This window comes from Rhipicephalus microplus, chromosome 3 (genome assembly GCF_043290135.1).
Source record: "Rhipicephalus microplus isolate Deutch F79 chromosome 3, USDA_Rmic, whole genome shotgun sequence".
NCBI classification, from domain to species: domain Eukaryota; kingdom Metazoa; phylum Arthropoda; class Arachnida; order Ixodida; family Ixodidae; genus Rhipicephalus; species Rhipicephalus microplus.
In genome coordinates, this window is record NC_134702.1 from 236,547,010 (window position 1) to 236,564,436 (window position 17,427).

The 17,427-nt window shown below is 46.1% G+C and overlaps 1 protein-coding gene across 2 annotated transcripts in view; it reads left to right on the forward strand.

Moving 5' to 3' along the window:
- The window catches only part of LOC142803526 (uncharacterized), a 135,154-nt gene that overhangs the window by 25,453 nt on the left and 92,274 nt on the right, over positions 1 to 17,427 (forward strand). The window lies entirely within an intron of this gene.

Here is a 17,427-nt window from a genome sequence, read left to right on the forward strand (position 1 = left end):
GCAGAATCATCTGAACCCACGCAACTTACACCAAGCCATTTTCTCATAGGACAACGACTGACTGTGCTTCCTGCAGATTGTGTGAGCACACCATTGGAAGAAGCTTCATCGTCACGACAGGTTTTTCAACGAAGATGGAGGCACAGGAAAAAAGTGTTAAACAAATTTTGGAATGAGAGTACCTCTTTTTGAGACGAGAGTACATCTACAAGCTTCGTTCAGCTCATCTGAGTGAAAATACAAGCACAGAATCAGTTAAAAATGGAGACATCCTACTTTTAAAAAAAATGAAACGTGCCGAGACAATTGTGGAAGATGGGACAAGTTACACAATTATTTCAGGGCGACGACGGCAAAGTTCAGTCATACAAGGTGCACACTTCTGGTAGAATCCCGTTGACGAGACTGACCCAACTGTTGTATTCTTTCAAATACGCCAGACAAGCTGCAATACCTCTTAAAGAATTGTCCTAAAAAAAAGCCCATGCAAGTTCTTCGGCCGGGAGCTGTTGAATATTATTTCGCAAGAGCGGCGAATTAGAAGAAGAGAACCAGAGTGTGCCCGGAGTGCGCACCCGCATTCCATTACGTTTTTAGTTTTTTTAACCCAGCTTCTAAGAAAAAAAAATGAACGCAGTTTCCCGAGTGGGAACACGGGTTAGCATGTGGAGCATATATGTTGAACTGCGATAAATGTGGTTTGTAATTTGCGACATGTGTGTGTGTTATGAGTGAACACGAGTGAAAACGCACGCGCGTATGCTGCGAAAGACGATGTTTATTGATGAGACGCTTTGGGTATTTTGGGAAAGATGGCTTTATGGTCCGTAAAGTGAAGGGTGAGTGGGTAGGGCTGCAGCGGTCGAAGCGAGCGCAGCGCGCGCTGTGTTGAGAGGAGGAAGGGATGCACAGATGGCTGGCGGAGGAGGAGGAGAGGCTGCGGACGGTGACGGCGCATGACTAGCCCCTAGTATAACATGCTCCGCATGTAAAATACGTGCTCTATACGGCTCCGCTTTCTGGTTTTCAACATGACTAAACGAAACGAAAAAATTGCTGCACAAGCACTCCGTACAAATAATTACCCAGTGAACGCAGAAACATGCAACCCGGTGTTTAGAAGTGGGTTGCATTTGACGCTACACTGATGCTGTTCATAATTATAGGTCACAAATTGGTGCTTCTTAATGAGGTTAGACACATGTCCGGCTTTGGTTTGCCATAGTGTTTATTTTACATGCCGCATATGGAGCCCCGCGTGATGACGGTCATGGAAGAATGTATTGAGCGCTTAGATGCATTTCACAGCGCATTAGTCCCAGTGGTAGTTCTCGAACCACAGGCGGTCACAGACCTCGCAGTCGAAGCCAAAGTTCTGCTGGAGAAACTACCGCCAATAGTGGGCCTTCGCCTAGTCGAACGCGCTCCGGCAGTCATCACGTTGACGCCGCAACGCCACTTGTTCAGCGTAGGCACGGCGCCATGTCGCCTGTAGGGAGAAATAAGTTAGGTGCCTTTTTCCTTTCATAAAACAACTACGCATGCATCGTTCGGCATGGCGTTAGTGCAAGCATTAGACATCGCGAGCTAATCCAGTGACGTGGTTAGCAGAGTCTGCCTGCCACCAGCAGGCAGACCCTGCTAACCACGCCGCTGATTTCCTGTTCGTGATTTAGCGCGGCTTGGAAAGCAGCCGATCATCGCTACACTATTGCTGTTGGCACTCGCCCTCCCGAGACAGTTTTTGTGCCATCAACGCATCATACACCCGGCAAATACGAGCTTTCTCAGATTTCCACTGACATCACTATTCTAGAGTTAGAATAAACCCAAGAATAACCCAAGAAACATCTTGCCGATAACCTTATCCGGTACAAATGACAAACCGCTCAGTGACGTAGATTCGGCGAATGCCTTAAACCATGCCTTTTGTTCTGTTTTCACTCGTGAACATAGCTTTTTTACGAACTGCGGAGAGACCCTTGAGTCTATTATAAGCGAGCCAATGTCACCTATTGAAATATCTGCAAATGGAGTAAGTAACGTAATTAGAAAAATGAAACTCTCATCTGCAAGTGGAACTGATAATATCAACAGCAAAATATTAAAGAATACACAATTGATAATTAGCGCTGCATTTCAGCTGCTCTTCTCTCAATCACTTTCACAGGGACGGGTACCGAGTGATTGGAAACTCGGTAAAATCATTCCATTGTTCAAAAATGGCAGCAAAGCATCCCCATATAACTACCGGCCCATATCGCTTACGAGTGTCCCATCCAAAGTTATGGAGCACATTTTATTTACCAACATCATTAATCACCTCGAACAGCACAACTTCATTCACCCTTCCCAACATGGTTTTCGTAAAGGCCTGTCGTGCGAAACACAACTTGATGCCTTCATTCATGACTTGCACACAAATCTTGACCGGAACATCCAAACTGACGCCATATTTCTTGACTTTGAAAAGGCCTTCGATAAAGTTCCTCACCACCGCCTTATGACCAAACTTTCTTTGCTTAACCTCGACCCATTCGTCTTGTCCTGGATTAATAACTTTCTCACTGACAGAAAACAGTTCGTCGTCATAAATACAGCCAGGTCTCAAATCTCTCCCGTCCTTTCCGGTGTTCCCCAGGGAACAGTACTTGGCCCCCTGCTTTTCCTGATTTATATCAACGACCTTCCACACTGTATTACTAACAATATAAGATTATTCGCCGACGATTGCGTTATTTACGCAACAATCTCTAGTCATGAAGACCAAATAGCTTTACAAACAGGCTTAACAGCCGTTCAAAATTGGTGCCACAAGTGGCAGATGAGTTTAAACATTTCCAAATGTAGATCAGTGTCTTTTCACAGACGTACTAATCCGTTAGTGTACAACTACACCCTACATAACAGTTTTCTACAACAGACTAGCTCGTATAAATACCTTGGAATACATATCTCAAGTGATCTATCATGGACCCTCCACATCAATCACGTCATTTCAACAGCTCGTAGATCTTTAGGTTATATCCAAAGAACCCTGAAGTTTGCTCCCAGCCACTTAAAAAAATTAGCTTTCACCACAATAATACGCCCCAGACTGGAGTACGCCGCAGCAATTTGGGACCCACATCAGCATTATCTCATCCAAAACCTAGAAGCCATCCAAAACCGCGCTGCCAGATTCGCCTTTTCCGATTACTCATCGTTCACCAGTGTAACAGACTTAAAGAAACGTGCCGCATTCATTCCCCTTAGTCAACGTCGATAATTTGCGCGGCTCACATTATTCCACAAATTCTATCACGCATCTCCATCCAGCATTTACGTCACCCAACGCCCCCATTTCTCTGATCGTTGTTGCAACACTATGCAAGTACATTACCCTCGTCCCAAAACTACCACATTTGCAGAATCTTTCTTCATTCGGACAGCTAAGGAATGGAACGCCCTACCGGAAACCATTGTTAGCATTCAGGATGCAGAAGCCTTTAAAAACTCCCTGACAACCATCACTGAACTGTAATAGCTAACTGAACTGTGACCTGCCATGCTATTTCATGTATAATGGTTTCTAGTGTCATCTCCCTAGTATGGCATGTATATATATTTTGTGTACTTGGCAATGTTTCGAAACCTTTTAAGTGGTACTTTTTGTCACTGAAAAATGTTTTCATCCAGAGTCCTCAAACAAATGTACCTGTTACCGCCTCCCCCTCTTTTTGTATGCCCACCCCTCATGTAATGTCCCTTCTGTTAGGGACCTTTGAGGAAAATAAAATAAATAAATAAATAGAGTTATCTGTGGCATACTCATGTAGAAGGCTTTATGAGAAACTGAAGAGCGCGTGCTCGGGGCCACGGCTGCGACAAGATAGATGAAGTCACTCGTAACGCAGCCAGTGGCGCACGTCCATGAGTACGACGCCGAGCATGACGTAACTAAGAAGAATGCCAATGGAGACCAGCTGTGATACTAGTGCCGGAGAGTTTCTAGTTTCTCCTTGCCATACAGATCTTTCGCTGAAAAACTGTCCAGTAGCTGTGTCACGCGTGGTATCTATTGGCTGTGATATCAATTACCAAGTTCTCAACCGTGTGCCCAACCATGCGCGCCATTGAATGCGTCGTTAGTGAGGTCATTCATCTCGTCACAGCCAGAGCGCCGAGCGCGTGCGCATCAGTTTCTGCTGAACCTTCCCACATGTGTAGGACATCGGCAACTCTAGAACAGTGCCCACAGTGTAAACGTGAGAGAGCTCGCCGGCCGATGGTGCAGTTCGGGCACAAAAAGAGGCCCTGGAGGCAGAGTGGTGTTGGTGGGAGGATCGTGCAAACTACGCTACCGAGTGAACTCGAGATGTGAAACACAAGAAGCGCCATTGTGGGCAGAACTGCGTTATTATGACGCTTGCAGGAGCACGGTCGCCGGGGTTTTCGGCGGGAGTTTTCCCGCAGCAATTTGGCTTCGGCTGCAATTTCTGTGACCGCCTGTGGGTCGAGAGCAACCAGTGCAATTAACGCATTTCCAAGTGCATTTAGGCGCTCACTACACTCTTCCATAACCGTGCTCATGCGAGGCACAATGTGCGGCATGTGGAATAAACACTGTGGTTAACGGAAACCGAGCATGTGTCTAACTTCAATAACAAGCAGGAACGTGTCGCCAATAACTGTGAAAGGCCTCAGCACTGCGCCGAATTGAACCCACTGCTAAACATCGAGACTGCACGTTTCCACTTTCGCTGGTTAACTATTTGTACCGAGTGCTTTGGTGGGGATTTTTTTGTTTTAATCATTCTTCTTTTCTTTTTTCTAGTTGTTTCTGGATTTTTGTACTTTTTCTATTTCTCTTACTTTGCCTTTATTTGTTTTTGTTCTCTTTTTTGTTTCATTCTCTATGTCTGTTTGTCTTCGTGTCTCTTGCTCTTTCTCTACTCTCATTTCCTTTTGCTCTCACCCATAAGTAGTTCCCCGGAAACCATGTATTACTTCTACTTGCAAGTTTCGTAAGCCTGAGGGCCAAACCTAGTGGTTATAACTCTTGTCTTTATACCGTGGGCACCGGGGTTCACGCCCCACCTCATCAAGAAGTTTTATTTGGTTTTATTTTATTTATTCCTGCACTTACCCTTCCTCTTCCCAACTAACGTTCAGCACTTTGTAGGTACAAGCTGTTCATGATGCTGATAGTTTTCTGTGACATTCCGCACAGCCACGGGTCGAGGTTAAACAGCTCTACTACTAAAAAAAGACCAGGGAGTAATTCGAGGGTAATATTGTCACGGGCTAAGTAGATGCCTGAGGATGACGACGACGAAGTGCTGAACGGGAACGTGCTCGGACTGCAGCAGCGTCGTACGCATTAGCTCGCCAGTATATTCGCCAGTACGCATTTGCTCACCAGTGTATACTTTATTCCCCGTAACATCATTGGTGGAAGGTGCGGGGTACCACTCGCTATACAGCCCAACGAGCTGGATCTTCGCAGCGGACGGCGCATTGCAGCTACCACGATGACTGACCAGGCTACTGAATGTCAACAAGATCCTTCAGCCCCGCAGCCGATCGTTGTGGTGCAACCTCGTGACCCAGGTCCATTCAACGGCACAAGTGGCATAGACGTCGATGACTGGCTGGTTCAATATGAGCGCGTCAGTAGCAGCAACTATTGGAGTCCGACGCTTATGTTGGCGAACATCATCATCTACTTGCATGGCATGGCAAAACTCTGGTACGAGACACATCAAGAAGAGTTGACTAGCTGGGACGTCTGTAAGCAGAAATTGCGCTATCTATTTGGGAAACCCATCGGACGTCAAGTGGCCGCAAAGAAAGAGCTTGCGACTCGTGCCCAGACATCCACAGAGCCGTACATCGCGTACATCCAAGACGTGTTGGCTTTGTGCCGCAAAGTCGACAAGGACATGCTCGACGATGACAAAGTCGGACACATCCTGAAAGGAATTGCGAATGACGCCTTCAATTTTCTCCTGTGCAAGGACTGCTCGACGGTGGAGTCGGTCATCAAAGCATGTCGTTGCTTCGAACAGGCAAAAAGTAGGCGCATAGTTCACCGATTTGACCGCCTTCCCAACACGGCGGCTACGTCCTCTTGCGAAGATTTGCCCACACTACACCAACCACCAGCGCCAGAAAACGTCACCAGAATAGTCCGTCGGGAACTCGAGGCTATGGCTCCCGCTATGTCTAGCGTCAGCGCGCCAGGACACAACCTCGATGCTGTTTCAATGATACAGGCCGTGGTTCGCCAAGAGATCGCGAATATGGGAATTTCGCCACCTCATCAAAATGCCCCTGCTACTTCCAGCTCGGCTCCAGTCGTTGCGGCTGCCACTCCGAACCGCACGTTCGCGCCACGACGAAACCCAGCTGAATGGCGCACTCATGATGATCGGCCCATATGTTTCACGTGCCATCGGATAGGACACATCGCTCGCCATTGCCGCAGCCGTTGGACCTCATCACCTCGACCGAGCTTCTATGATTGGCGGCCTCGCTCTGAACGTGCACCTTATGCCCCGTCCTACCGTGCTGAGACAGGTGCAGAGCATAATCCAGAACGTCGGACCAGCCGCTCGCCATCGCCCGTGCGTCGTCAGTCCCGCTCGCCTCAACCCCACCGTGCTCGGTCTCCCTACGACCGTCGCTCGGAAAACTAGCTGGTGCAGCCCCCGGAGGTGACGCTGCATACATTACCCGGACTGCAAATCCTCTAATTACTCCCGACCAGCGGTGCAACCTCCTTACAATTCTCGTTGATGGTTTAACTATAACTGCTCTTATTGATACCGGTGCACAAATATCTGTGATGAGCTCAGACCTCCGCCGCCGCCTCCAAAAAGTTCTGACGCCTGCGATTGCACCTACCGTCCGTACAGCGGATGGGAGTACTCCTGCTGTGCTTGGAATGTGCACTGCGCGATTAACAATTTCTGAGCATCAAACTTCAGTTCTGTTCACTGTACTAGAAAATTGCCCTCATGACCTCATCCTTGGACTCGACTTTCTGACTTCACACGCTGCGCTCATTGACTGTTCCAAAGGTCTTCTTCGGCTCGAACTACCATCCTTTTCGGAGACCGTCTCTACCAGCCCACCTCGTCTACGCTCTGTCAATTTCCTTAGACTTCCGCTGCAAGCCGCCGTCCAAGTCCAACTCTCGCCATATCCTGCAGTACCCGATGGTGATTATGTTGCTGCCCCAATTTCTGACGTCGCCATGACACGCAATGTTGCACTACCCAACACGGTGGTTACCGTTAAGGACAACCGAACTTCGTTTCCCGTCCTCAATTTCGGCCTCTCAGCGCAAGTTATTCCTCGCGGCATGTCACTTGCGCATCTTACACCACTGGTCGACCACACAGTTTCCGCTCTAACTACCGATTCACCACCCGATTTTTCATCAACGTTGTTCTCGTCACGTTCCTGTTCCGACCTTTTCAAGCCAATGTTATCTGACAAGCTCACCTCTGAACAAGTCTCTGCTTTCTGCCGTGTGCTTGCTTCTTATCAGGACATCTTTGACTTCGGCGACCGTAATTTGGGCCAGACATCTGTGGTAACCCATCGCATCGACACCGGTGACGCTCGACCCATTCGACGACGACCCTACCGTGTGTCAGCCCCGGAGCGTGCTATTATACAGCGAGAAGTCGATAAAATGCTTGATAAGGGCATAATCGAACCCTCATCTAGTCCCTGGTCCTCAGCCGTTGTACTTGTTAAAAAGAAGGACAATAGCTGGAGATTCTGTGTTGATTATCGCCATCTCAACCATATTACCAAGAAAGATGTCTATCCCCTACCGCGCATAGATGATGCACTCGATTGCTTGCACGGTGCCAAATATTTCTCTTCAATAGACCTTCGCTCAGTCTACTGGCAGATTGCTGTGGATGACAAAGACAGAGAGAAGACAGCCTTCGTGACTCCTGATGGACTTTATCAGTTCAAGATGATGTCTTTTTGGATTATGCAATGCCCCCGCGACATTTGAGCGCATGATGGACTCTCTTCTTCGAGGCATGAAGTGGACCATCTGCCTCTGCTATCTTGACGACGTTATTGTTTTTTCGACTACTTTCGACGACCATTTTACCTGTCTGTCCGCAGTGCTTGATGTTTTTCGACGTGCCAACTTGCAACTTAACTCGTCCAAATGCCGCTTTGGGCAACGCCAAATCTGCGTACTCGGCCATCTTGTTAACGCTGCGGGTGTTCAACCAGACCCTGCGAAAGTCCGAGCAGTTCGCGACTTCCCCACACCCCGCTCAGCCAAGGACGTCCGAAGTTTTCTGGGACTGTGCTCCTATTTCCGTCGTTTTGTCGAGAAGTTTGCTGAAGTAGCCCGTCCTCTAACCTGCCTCCTCAAAACGGATGTCGCATTCACCTGGGGCCAACAGCAAGCAAACGCGTTCTCGTCGCTCGTTGACATTCTCACCAATCCACCAGTCCTAGCACACTTCGACCCATCTGCCCCCACGGAGCTTCGTACTGACGCCAGTGGCCACGGCATAGGCGCAGTGCTCGCGCAGCGGCAACAAGGCATGCACCGCGTCGTCGCGTATGCAAGCCGACTGTTGTCGCGCTCAGAACAAAATTATTCCATCACAGAACGCGAGTGCTTAGCTCTCGTCTGGGCCATTGCGAAATTCCGACCGTACTTGTATGGCCGACCATTCTCAGTTATTACCGACCACCATGCGCTTTGCTGGCTCTCCTCACTCAAGGACCCTACGGGACGCCTTGGTCGCTGGGCGCTGCGCTTACAAGAGTACACTTTTTCCATATCCTATAAATCCGGACAACTTCACAAGGATGCCGACTGCTGGTCCCGTTACCCAGTCGATCCCCCTGACACGAGGGAAGATGAGCAAGAGGCCCTCATTCTTTCAATTACCGACTTCACCGACATAGCTGCTGAACAATGCCGCGACCCCTCTTTGCGTGCTATTATCAATGGTCTGCACTCTCCCCACCCTGAGCACTCCTTACAACTGTTCCTTCTTCACAACGACATCTTGCACCACTACAACACCCGCCCTGATGGTGCTGAGCTCTTACTCGTTGTTCCTGTGCATCTTCGCTCAGACGTTTTGGCCCAACTGCATGATGCCCCCTCCGCTGGACACCGAGGGGTGTCACGCACGTATGACCGCATTCGCCGCCGATTCTTTCGGCCTGGCCTCTACCGTTTTGTGCGACAGTACGTTGCGGCATGCGACCTCTGCCAGCGCCGCAAGACACCTGCTCTGAGACCTGCTGGTACCCTCCAGCCCATTGAAGTACCAGATGAGCCACTTTTCCGAGTCGGCCTAGATCTTCTAGGACCCTTTCCCGTGTCGGCCACCGGTAATAAGTGGATTGCTATTGCTACCGACTACGCAACGCGGTATGCCGTTACACGCGCCCTCCCCACCAGCTGCGCTACTGATGTAGCCGATTTACTTCTTCATGACATCATTCTGCGTCATGGTGCCCCTCGTCAGTTGATCACCGACCGCGGCAGCTGTTTTCTATCTAAAGTAGTCGACGAGCTCCTGCGATCCTGCTCTACCCACCACAAGTTCACTACAGCGTACCATCCGCAAACCAACGGCCTCACGGAACGCCTCAACCGTACCTTGACGAATATGTTAGCGATGTACGTCTCCAAGGATCACAAAGATTGGGACAACCACTTACCTTTCGTCACCTTCGCATACAACAGTTCACGTCATGATACAGCTGGATTTCCCCCCTTTTACCTACTGTTCGGTTATGACCCGCCTTTGCCCATGGACACCATGCTCCAATCTGACGCCCCCTTATCGACTGCTTATGCTCGTGATGCCCTGGCACGAGCTGACATCGCCCGCCAAGTCGCCCGGGATCGTTTATGTGCCTCGCAGCTTAACCAAAAGAGTGCTTACGATCGCCGGCACCGCGACGTACAGTACTCTCCGGGGTCACTCGTCTTGCTGTGGTTACCAACACGTCGTGTTGGTATCAGCGAAAAACTGATGTCCCGTTACGTTGGCCCCTACCGCGTCGTACGCAAGGTCACCAGCGTGACCTATGAGATAGCTCCACTCCATACCACGTCAGTACCAGCTTCAGTCTCGACCGATATAGTGCACGTCTCACGGCTTAAAGCATACTTCTCACGCCTCGAGAATTGATCGCACCGGGACGGTGCTTCTGCCGCCGGCAGGTAATGTCACGGGTTAAGTAGATGCCTGAGGATGACGACGACGAAGTGCTGAACGGGAACGTGCTCAGACTGCAGCAGCCTCGTACGCATTATCTCGCCAGTATATTCGCTAGTACGCATTTGCTCACCAGTACAAACTTTATTCCCCGTAACAATATTACCCTCCGTAAGTTGGCTCTCCGGAATAACAAGAGATAGCAAACTTGGCCAAGGATGACAGAAGTCTATATGGAATGACAAAGTTATAAATGTCGCAGCTACAGATAGAATAAGTCCACAAATGATACGGTAAATGAGAGCTCATTGCGAGAAGCCGTCGGCTTGCAATAGAAAGAAAAGACTCAACTGAAAACTATTATGATGAATCAATTATTATTGAATAATAGTTTCCCTGTACCACAATGACTTCTTTTCAAATGTCCACTTATACATTTCCCAGTCGCTTATTATTTGTTAACACCTGTCACCAGGGTTTCATCGTGCTGCCCTGCCGCGCTTCCCGCCATTTCCGGGCCCCAGCTTCCCAGCTCTCTCATCTCTTCCCGGAAGAATGTGAATGAACAATTGACCAAACCTAGCCATTTTTCGTCAATCAATAAAGCTCATGCACCTTAAGCATGAACACAAGTACAGCTTTAAAACGTCCCAACAAATTGGCAAAAAAAGCAAACAAAACAAAACCGAGGTAAGAGCATGTTGGACCACCAAGGTTTTTTCCAACCCGCACCTCATAAGAAGAGCTTTGAAAGCTTCGAAGAATTGATCATTCTACCCTGCAACTTGCTTTCCAATCTGCTCCACTACCGTACGGTTCCCCCTCCTTTGCAAAAAAGCCAGTCGCCTCATTTCTCGTTAGAGCGTACGCTGTTTGTACAGCTCTATTTTTTCAAGGCAAAAAATCATGCCTAATTTCAAGCGCAGTACTGGCGAATGAATATGGCCTCCTGTTCAAACACGGGAGCCCTAAATTTCTAGATGGTTCCGCTCTTGCTAGTGACAGCTACTGCGAAAGCGACACTTGCGACACTGCAATGGCGGGCGTGTTGGCCCAGCCTTTCATAGTAGCCGCTAAATGCATAGCTATTTACTCTTAAGCAGAATTATTTGAAGCATTAGCAGAAACGATACGCGACAAGCGCCTCTCCAGTACATCTCAAAATTAATGTATTACTGTTTATGCTTGCGGTGCCCTCGTTATTCACGCATATAGTGCACATATATTTCATGGCATATCCCACCTAGCATTCCACCAGCCACTGCGTCAATTCACTTGCCTTCGAAATCCAATCTGTTACCTTTAACGACTACAGCCTAGATCATACTCTCGTTGCCCGCTCCTTGCATTCCCATTTCCTCATGATTTCGTGAGATATGTGTAATTCGCTCGCACTTCTTCCCTAAGGCGTCCTGATTGTGCTCCTAAAGCAATAAAAAAGTCAACTTTTCAAAAGTGCCCTTGCCTTTCTCGAAGCTGCAACTGTCTACCCAGCGCCTCTTTTATGAACCTATGCCCATCAGTTCAGGCGCCACACAATGGGATCACCGCGGTCGCCTCGGTCCACGTGCTACCCGCGGCACTGCGCTGTTCGTTAACGATGCGCCTCCTCCAAGAAGGTTGCCGAAATATACGCGCTGTTACCGAGTTTCATAGTGACACTTGTTTCCAAGTTGCACATTTCACATTTTATTTTGCCTATCGAGTATGCTAACGAAGCGATGCTCAAGCCACTATATCGCAAGTACTTCGTGTGATACAACGGGTAAAATCACATGACACCGCTGCCGCGACCACTGCGACATTTTGTTTCCACTAACCAAACTTGTTATACGTGTACAACACTTACATGGGGCGTTTGACAATGGAACGTTTAGTGCCCGTACCTAGCTAAATATGTAAATAGTTTCGCGGTTCATACGGCATGCTAAAATTTTATGTTGAAGCAAACGTACTCTCGGCAATGAGAAAAAACACACAGCAGAATCGAGTTTTACGGACTTGTTTTGGGTTCAGAAAGGTCGGCTTTCTTACCTTTCTCAATCGGTGATTGCTTGTTTCCTTTCACCATTAATTTTTGTGCCAGAAAAATTTTCGTAAATGCCAACGATTCTCTACAATATAACAAGCTTCTGTCATAATGAGTTCTTTGCGTACATCTTGGCAGAAGAATTCTTTTCCGCGGTATTAAAAGTGTCCTTATGCCGCTCTGCCTTCATGAAATTGTGCCGAAAAAGTTCAAGGATAACATAGCTGGAACCTAGCTCCTCGTTCTGGCACATCACAGTAGGGGCGTGCACAGGGGCGTTCAGCACTGATTTCTAGTGTTTGGGAAATGAATTTCCTTAAAACAGCGTAGTGCTGACAAACCACTCGTGACCGCCTCCAAGATCAGGAGTCGTTTCACGGCTTTGCCACTAGGGAAGGGCAAAGGCCCTACGGCATGGTGGAAGTAGCGTATTACCTGAGTGTCTGCCTGCTTCGCTGGCAAAGGTCGTCGATATATGATAGCCTTGTGTGTGGAGATAGAGAATAAAACGTTTATTTGATGATCTGCGCGTGAGGATTCGTTAGCAGGCGCTGCGTGTGATATGGACGCCATCTGGCAGCAATGTCAAGAAACGAAAAATTTTTCTAGAATGCGGAGCCCCTGGTAGGTGGCCGCAGCGTGTCGTTTTAGGGGAGCGTAGGAAACTCCTCTTTTTTTGTTAATAGTATTTCACTGTCAGCGCAGCGTAATAAGCATTGTAGTCTTTTGAATTACGTATCTATGCATTTTAGAAATAAAGAAATACACTACCTAATACTTACGTATTGATGTTCACCTGAAATGTGCGTGATAGTTTCTCTTTCGTTGACGGCTTTCCCAAGTAAGAACGCACCAAGCAGGTCAAGATGGCTGGCCATAGACAAATTGCTTAAACTTTCGCTGGGTGCTTCAGTAGTGCGACACAAAAACCAACAAAAAGGCAGAAAAACCAAAATTTCTGCTTCATAGTATTTCAAGAGAAACTATCGGCTTTAAAACTGTGGCGGTTGCTACGGCGTCAGTGTGGCGATGGCTTGGATACGGTCAGCACACGTGTCGCGCAGCTGTGGCACTTGCTCTTGCAACGGCACAACTGGAAAGTTTTTTTTTTATTCTTAGCGAGCCTTTTGCGGCTAGCTTTCACAACTTCACCTTAGAGAAACATACATAAAGAGTGGACACTTCTGTAGGGCTCTGCGCCCGAGCTACTGCAACGCTTTTAGAGCCATGGGTGGCTGGTCCAACTCGAAAGTATTTTCAGCATAAATAAGATAACAAAACTTTGTTTCTGACAGTGGGATTTGGACTTGTACGCTCATGCTTCGAAAGCGAGTGTCTTTACTACTAGGCTACACACCCACGCTTCCATAAAGGAAATACGTGTACAGTACATCTAAACCCCATGAATGCGCACCCTTTGTGCAAAACAAATGCAGAAAAGCTACACTTTTTAGCCAGAATTTACTAATGTTTGTTATAGAGCTTTAAACGTCTTCAGTGAGACATAGTGTAGAGCGGATATGAAAAATTGCATAAATCAATATTTTTTGCAGAAAGTTAATGCCAAGCTTTGGTTTTCATTATTAACCTGAGGGCGGCTATTATATTTCTTGACAAAAGAGTAGAATCGAGCATGGGTGCGCCATCTAGCAGTTGGTAAGACCCTTTCTTGCTCGACCGCGAAAAGGCTTATATATTATATTTCTCAATGACTTCACTCTGTAACATTGAAGCAAATTACATTTTATAACATGCTTCTGCGCCCGTCGACCCAAGCAAATGAACATCTGCTCACTTATCTCCTGCGAGGGGGTGCGACAAGCCTGTACTCTGCTGGAGAAGATGACACAGAACGCTCCACTCAGGTGTCGACCCACAGCACCGTGAGCGACAAGCAGATGCAAATTAGAAACAGAAACAGAAATGGGCGTGATTGAACCGGAAGTACGGGGATTAGAATGAGCCTACCAGAGGAGTTCACTTTACAGGCATAGCTTGGTAAAAGATACGTAGGCCTACCTTAGGACGCCGTGTACCTGTTTTGCATCCTTTCTTCCGACGAAAACCGAGGAGCCGTGGACAACAACTTCAGAAACGGGAAAGTGCGGAAAGAAGGAAAATAAAAGAGGAAGAAAAAGCTAGGTGGCGTGTCCGTGTGAAAAGCGAAAGCGCACAAGTAAAAAATTAAGAAAAGAAGCATGAAAAGACAAAAAAAGAGAAGATAATGAGAAGAAAAAACATGAAGCAAGAGGTGGGAGGAGGTTTGATGAATTCGGTTGTCAAAAGCAAGAACCGCTTAATAATGCTTTCTCAGCCTCCCGAAGGTCACGGGTTTCATTCCCTTCGTGGCTGTTGCATTTTGACGGAGGCGAAAAGGTAGGGGCCCGTGTACTATGCAATGGGAATGTACGTTAAAGGAACACCTAAGTCAAATAACAATTTACATCAGAGTGAAAACTCAATATATGACAACATATAAAACGACAATATTATCAACAACAATGTCCTATTTACTGAGAAAGTAAAGTAAATGCACAAGAACACAAGCGCCGCAGTAGGACATTTTAAAATGATCTCGATGACATCAGATGGACCGCCTACAATTCCTCACTTGTAATCGATCTAAGTACACTAAATAAAAAAAAGGTTGCGTGCATTAAGAGATGCAATGAAATGCTGTTTGTTTGTGTTTGATTCATGGAAAAAAGAACCACCAGAGGTTACTATGGGGAATGGCGTGTGTGGTTCAAAAATTCAATTTTCGCGTGGTTTCACGAGACAGGTAGTGCCATCTAGCGGTGGCAGTTGAGACAAAAGCGTCTGCAATCTTGAAGCCAACAGCGGGAACTTTATTTGTTTATTTATTTTAGCCTCAGGGCCAAATGATGATGCAGAAGGGGGTGGGTTATTTACAATAAAAGATTTAAATGAACAAAAAGCAGTGAATATGGTTATATCATACAAATATATCTCTTAATATAACAATGTCTGCTAATATACTATATAATAATATATGTTAGGTTATAAAACACTGAACCTAATTATACAATGTTAGATATTGCAACAAAAAGAACCTATTGCACAATGTTAGCTTATGAAACACGGAACATGTTGTCATCGCTAATAGCAACAATGTCACCGGGAAGTCTGTTTCACTCTTTTGATGTGCAAGGAAAAAATGAATTGAAGAAAGTTTTAGTGTTACATGAAGGGATGCCTATTTTGGGATGATGGTCAATGCGGCGGGATATGTGCTGTGGGGGAAGTAGTAGTCAGTGATGGAAGATGGGATGATGGTATATTTTGTGAAATAGAGTTAAACGAGAGTCTTTTCTGCGAGGTGCTAAAGAAGGGAGTGCAAGAGAAGTTTTCATGGGTTGAATTGTTTGCCGTTGTGTTATAATTGGACAATATAAAACGACCGGAGTTATTCTCAACAAGCTCAAGGGAAGTTACTAGATTAATATAGGCGGGGTCCCACACAGTGGTAGCATATTCTAATTTAGAGCGCATTAGTTTTTTATAAAGCTACAGTTTCAAACTATGTGGAGCATTAAAAAAGTAACGTCGTAATTAGCCAAGTATGCGGTTAGCATAGGTAATAACGTATTCGATATGAGGTGGCCAGTCGGGGTTAGTTGTTATGTGAACTCCAAGATACAACAGTTAACAAAATCCAAAGGAATGTTATTAAGATGGTAAAAAGGTGACGTGCAAGTTCTTGATACACGGATGATTTTACACTTTTTAATGTTTAGGTTCATTACCTATTCTTTCACACCGATAAGATGTAGCGTTAAGGTAAGACTACAATATATGAATGTCATTATCTCTAGTTTTTTTCTCGAAAAATAACACAGTCGTCAGCAAATAGATGAATGTTAGATGATACAAGTGATGACAGGCCATAATTATGAGTGAGGAAGAACAGGTACTTTAAGACGGACCCTTGCAGTACGCGAGAATGAACTTCGCGAAAAGAAGAATTATGACCGTTTGCAGTAATGAATTGTGAACTGTTAGTGAGAAAGCATTCAATCAACATTAGTAGGTTACTGTCAAGATTTAGTTGGCTTAGTTTGTAAAGTAGCAGTCTATGGCAAACCTTGTCAAAAGCTTTTGAAGAATCAAGAAAAATAAGTCAACATGTGATGATGTATGAATGATCTGATGTAAGTGATGAGTAAATGATGTTAGCTGTGTTTCACATGAATATTTTTTGCAGAAGCCATGTTGTGCTGACGGGAAAAATGAATATGATTCTAAAAAATTGATTATGTTTGTACATAATATATGCTCGAGCATCTTACAACAAACATTCGTTAAAGAAATGGAACGATAATATTTCGAAGAGTGTTCGTTACCAAACTTATGAAGTAGAAGGATTTTCCCGATTTTGAATTGACTAGGAATAGTAGAAGTATATATTTACTGTTGTAAAATTTTAGTAAGTATATTGGAACTGTAAGCGCTAGTACTTTTTAAAAATTTTGTGTTAATACCATCATAAATCATAACCAGGAGATGAATCATTCTTAAGTGATTCAATGGAGAGTACAACTCCAAGAGTTTCAATATTCACGGATGACATAGCTGAATAATTGTGTAAATTCGCACTAGGTTAATCAGTACGGCTATCCATGGAGAAGATTTTGATAAAGAATCGTTAAGAACAGCAGCGAAATGGCCAAAAGATCAATAGTCATTGCTAATGCTAGGGCTCCCGCTGCTCTCGGTCGGCTGCTACTAGCGCAGTAAAGCCGGGCAACGTTGTGCACGGCAACAGTGACATGAGATGGTTCAGTTGGTGCGCTTCTAGAGGCGGGTAATTTGAAGTGCGCTTACCCAACGCGAAGCACTGAAACTTAATTTGATTTCAAAATAGGCCCTTTCTTGGCCCAAAAGTAACACTACGAGGTTTCCGGATCGCCATTTCAACAATAAACGTCGACTTTATAGTTGAATTTAGTGTCTCTTTCAAGAACACAAGATGACGTTCCACTACGGCGTCTTACATAACAATATGGTGGTTTCGGGACGTAAAAGCACATATATTATGAAGTTATTAATGCCTAACTACAATTTCTTACATAGAGCACGCTTACACGGAGGCCTATATTTCGGCTTTCGACGTGTTCGTGTTAACTGGTTCCGGTGTTGCAGTACTTACCACTGTGGTTTCACAAG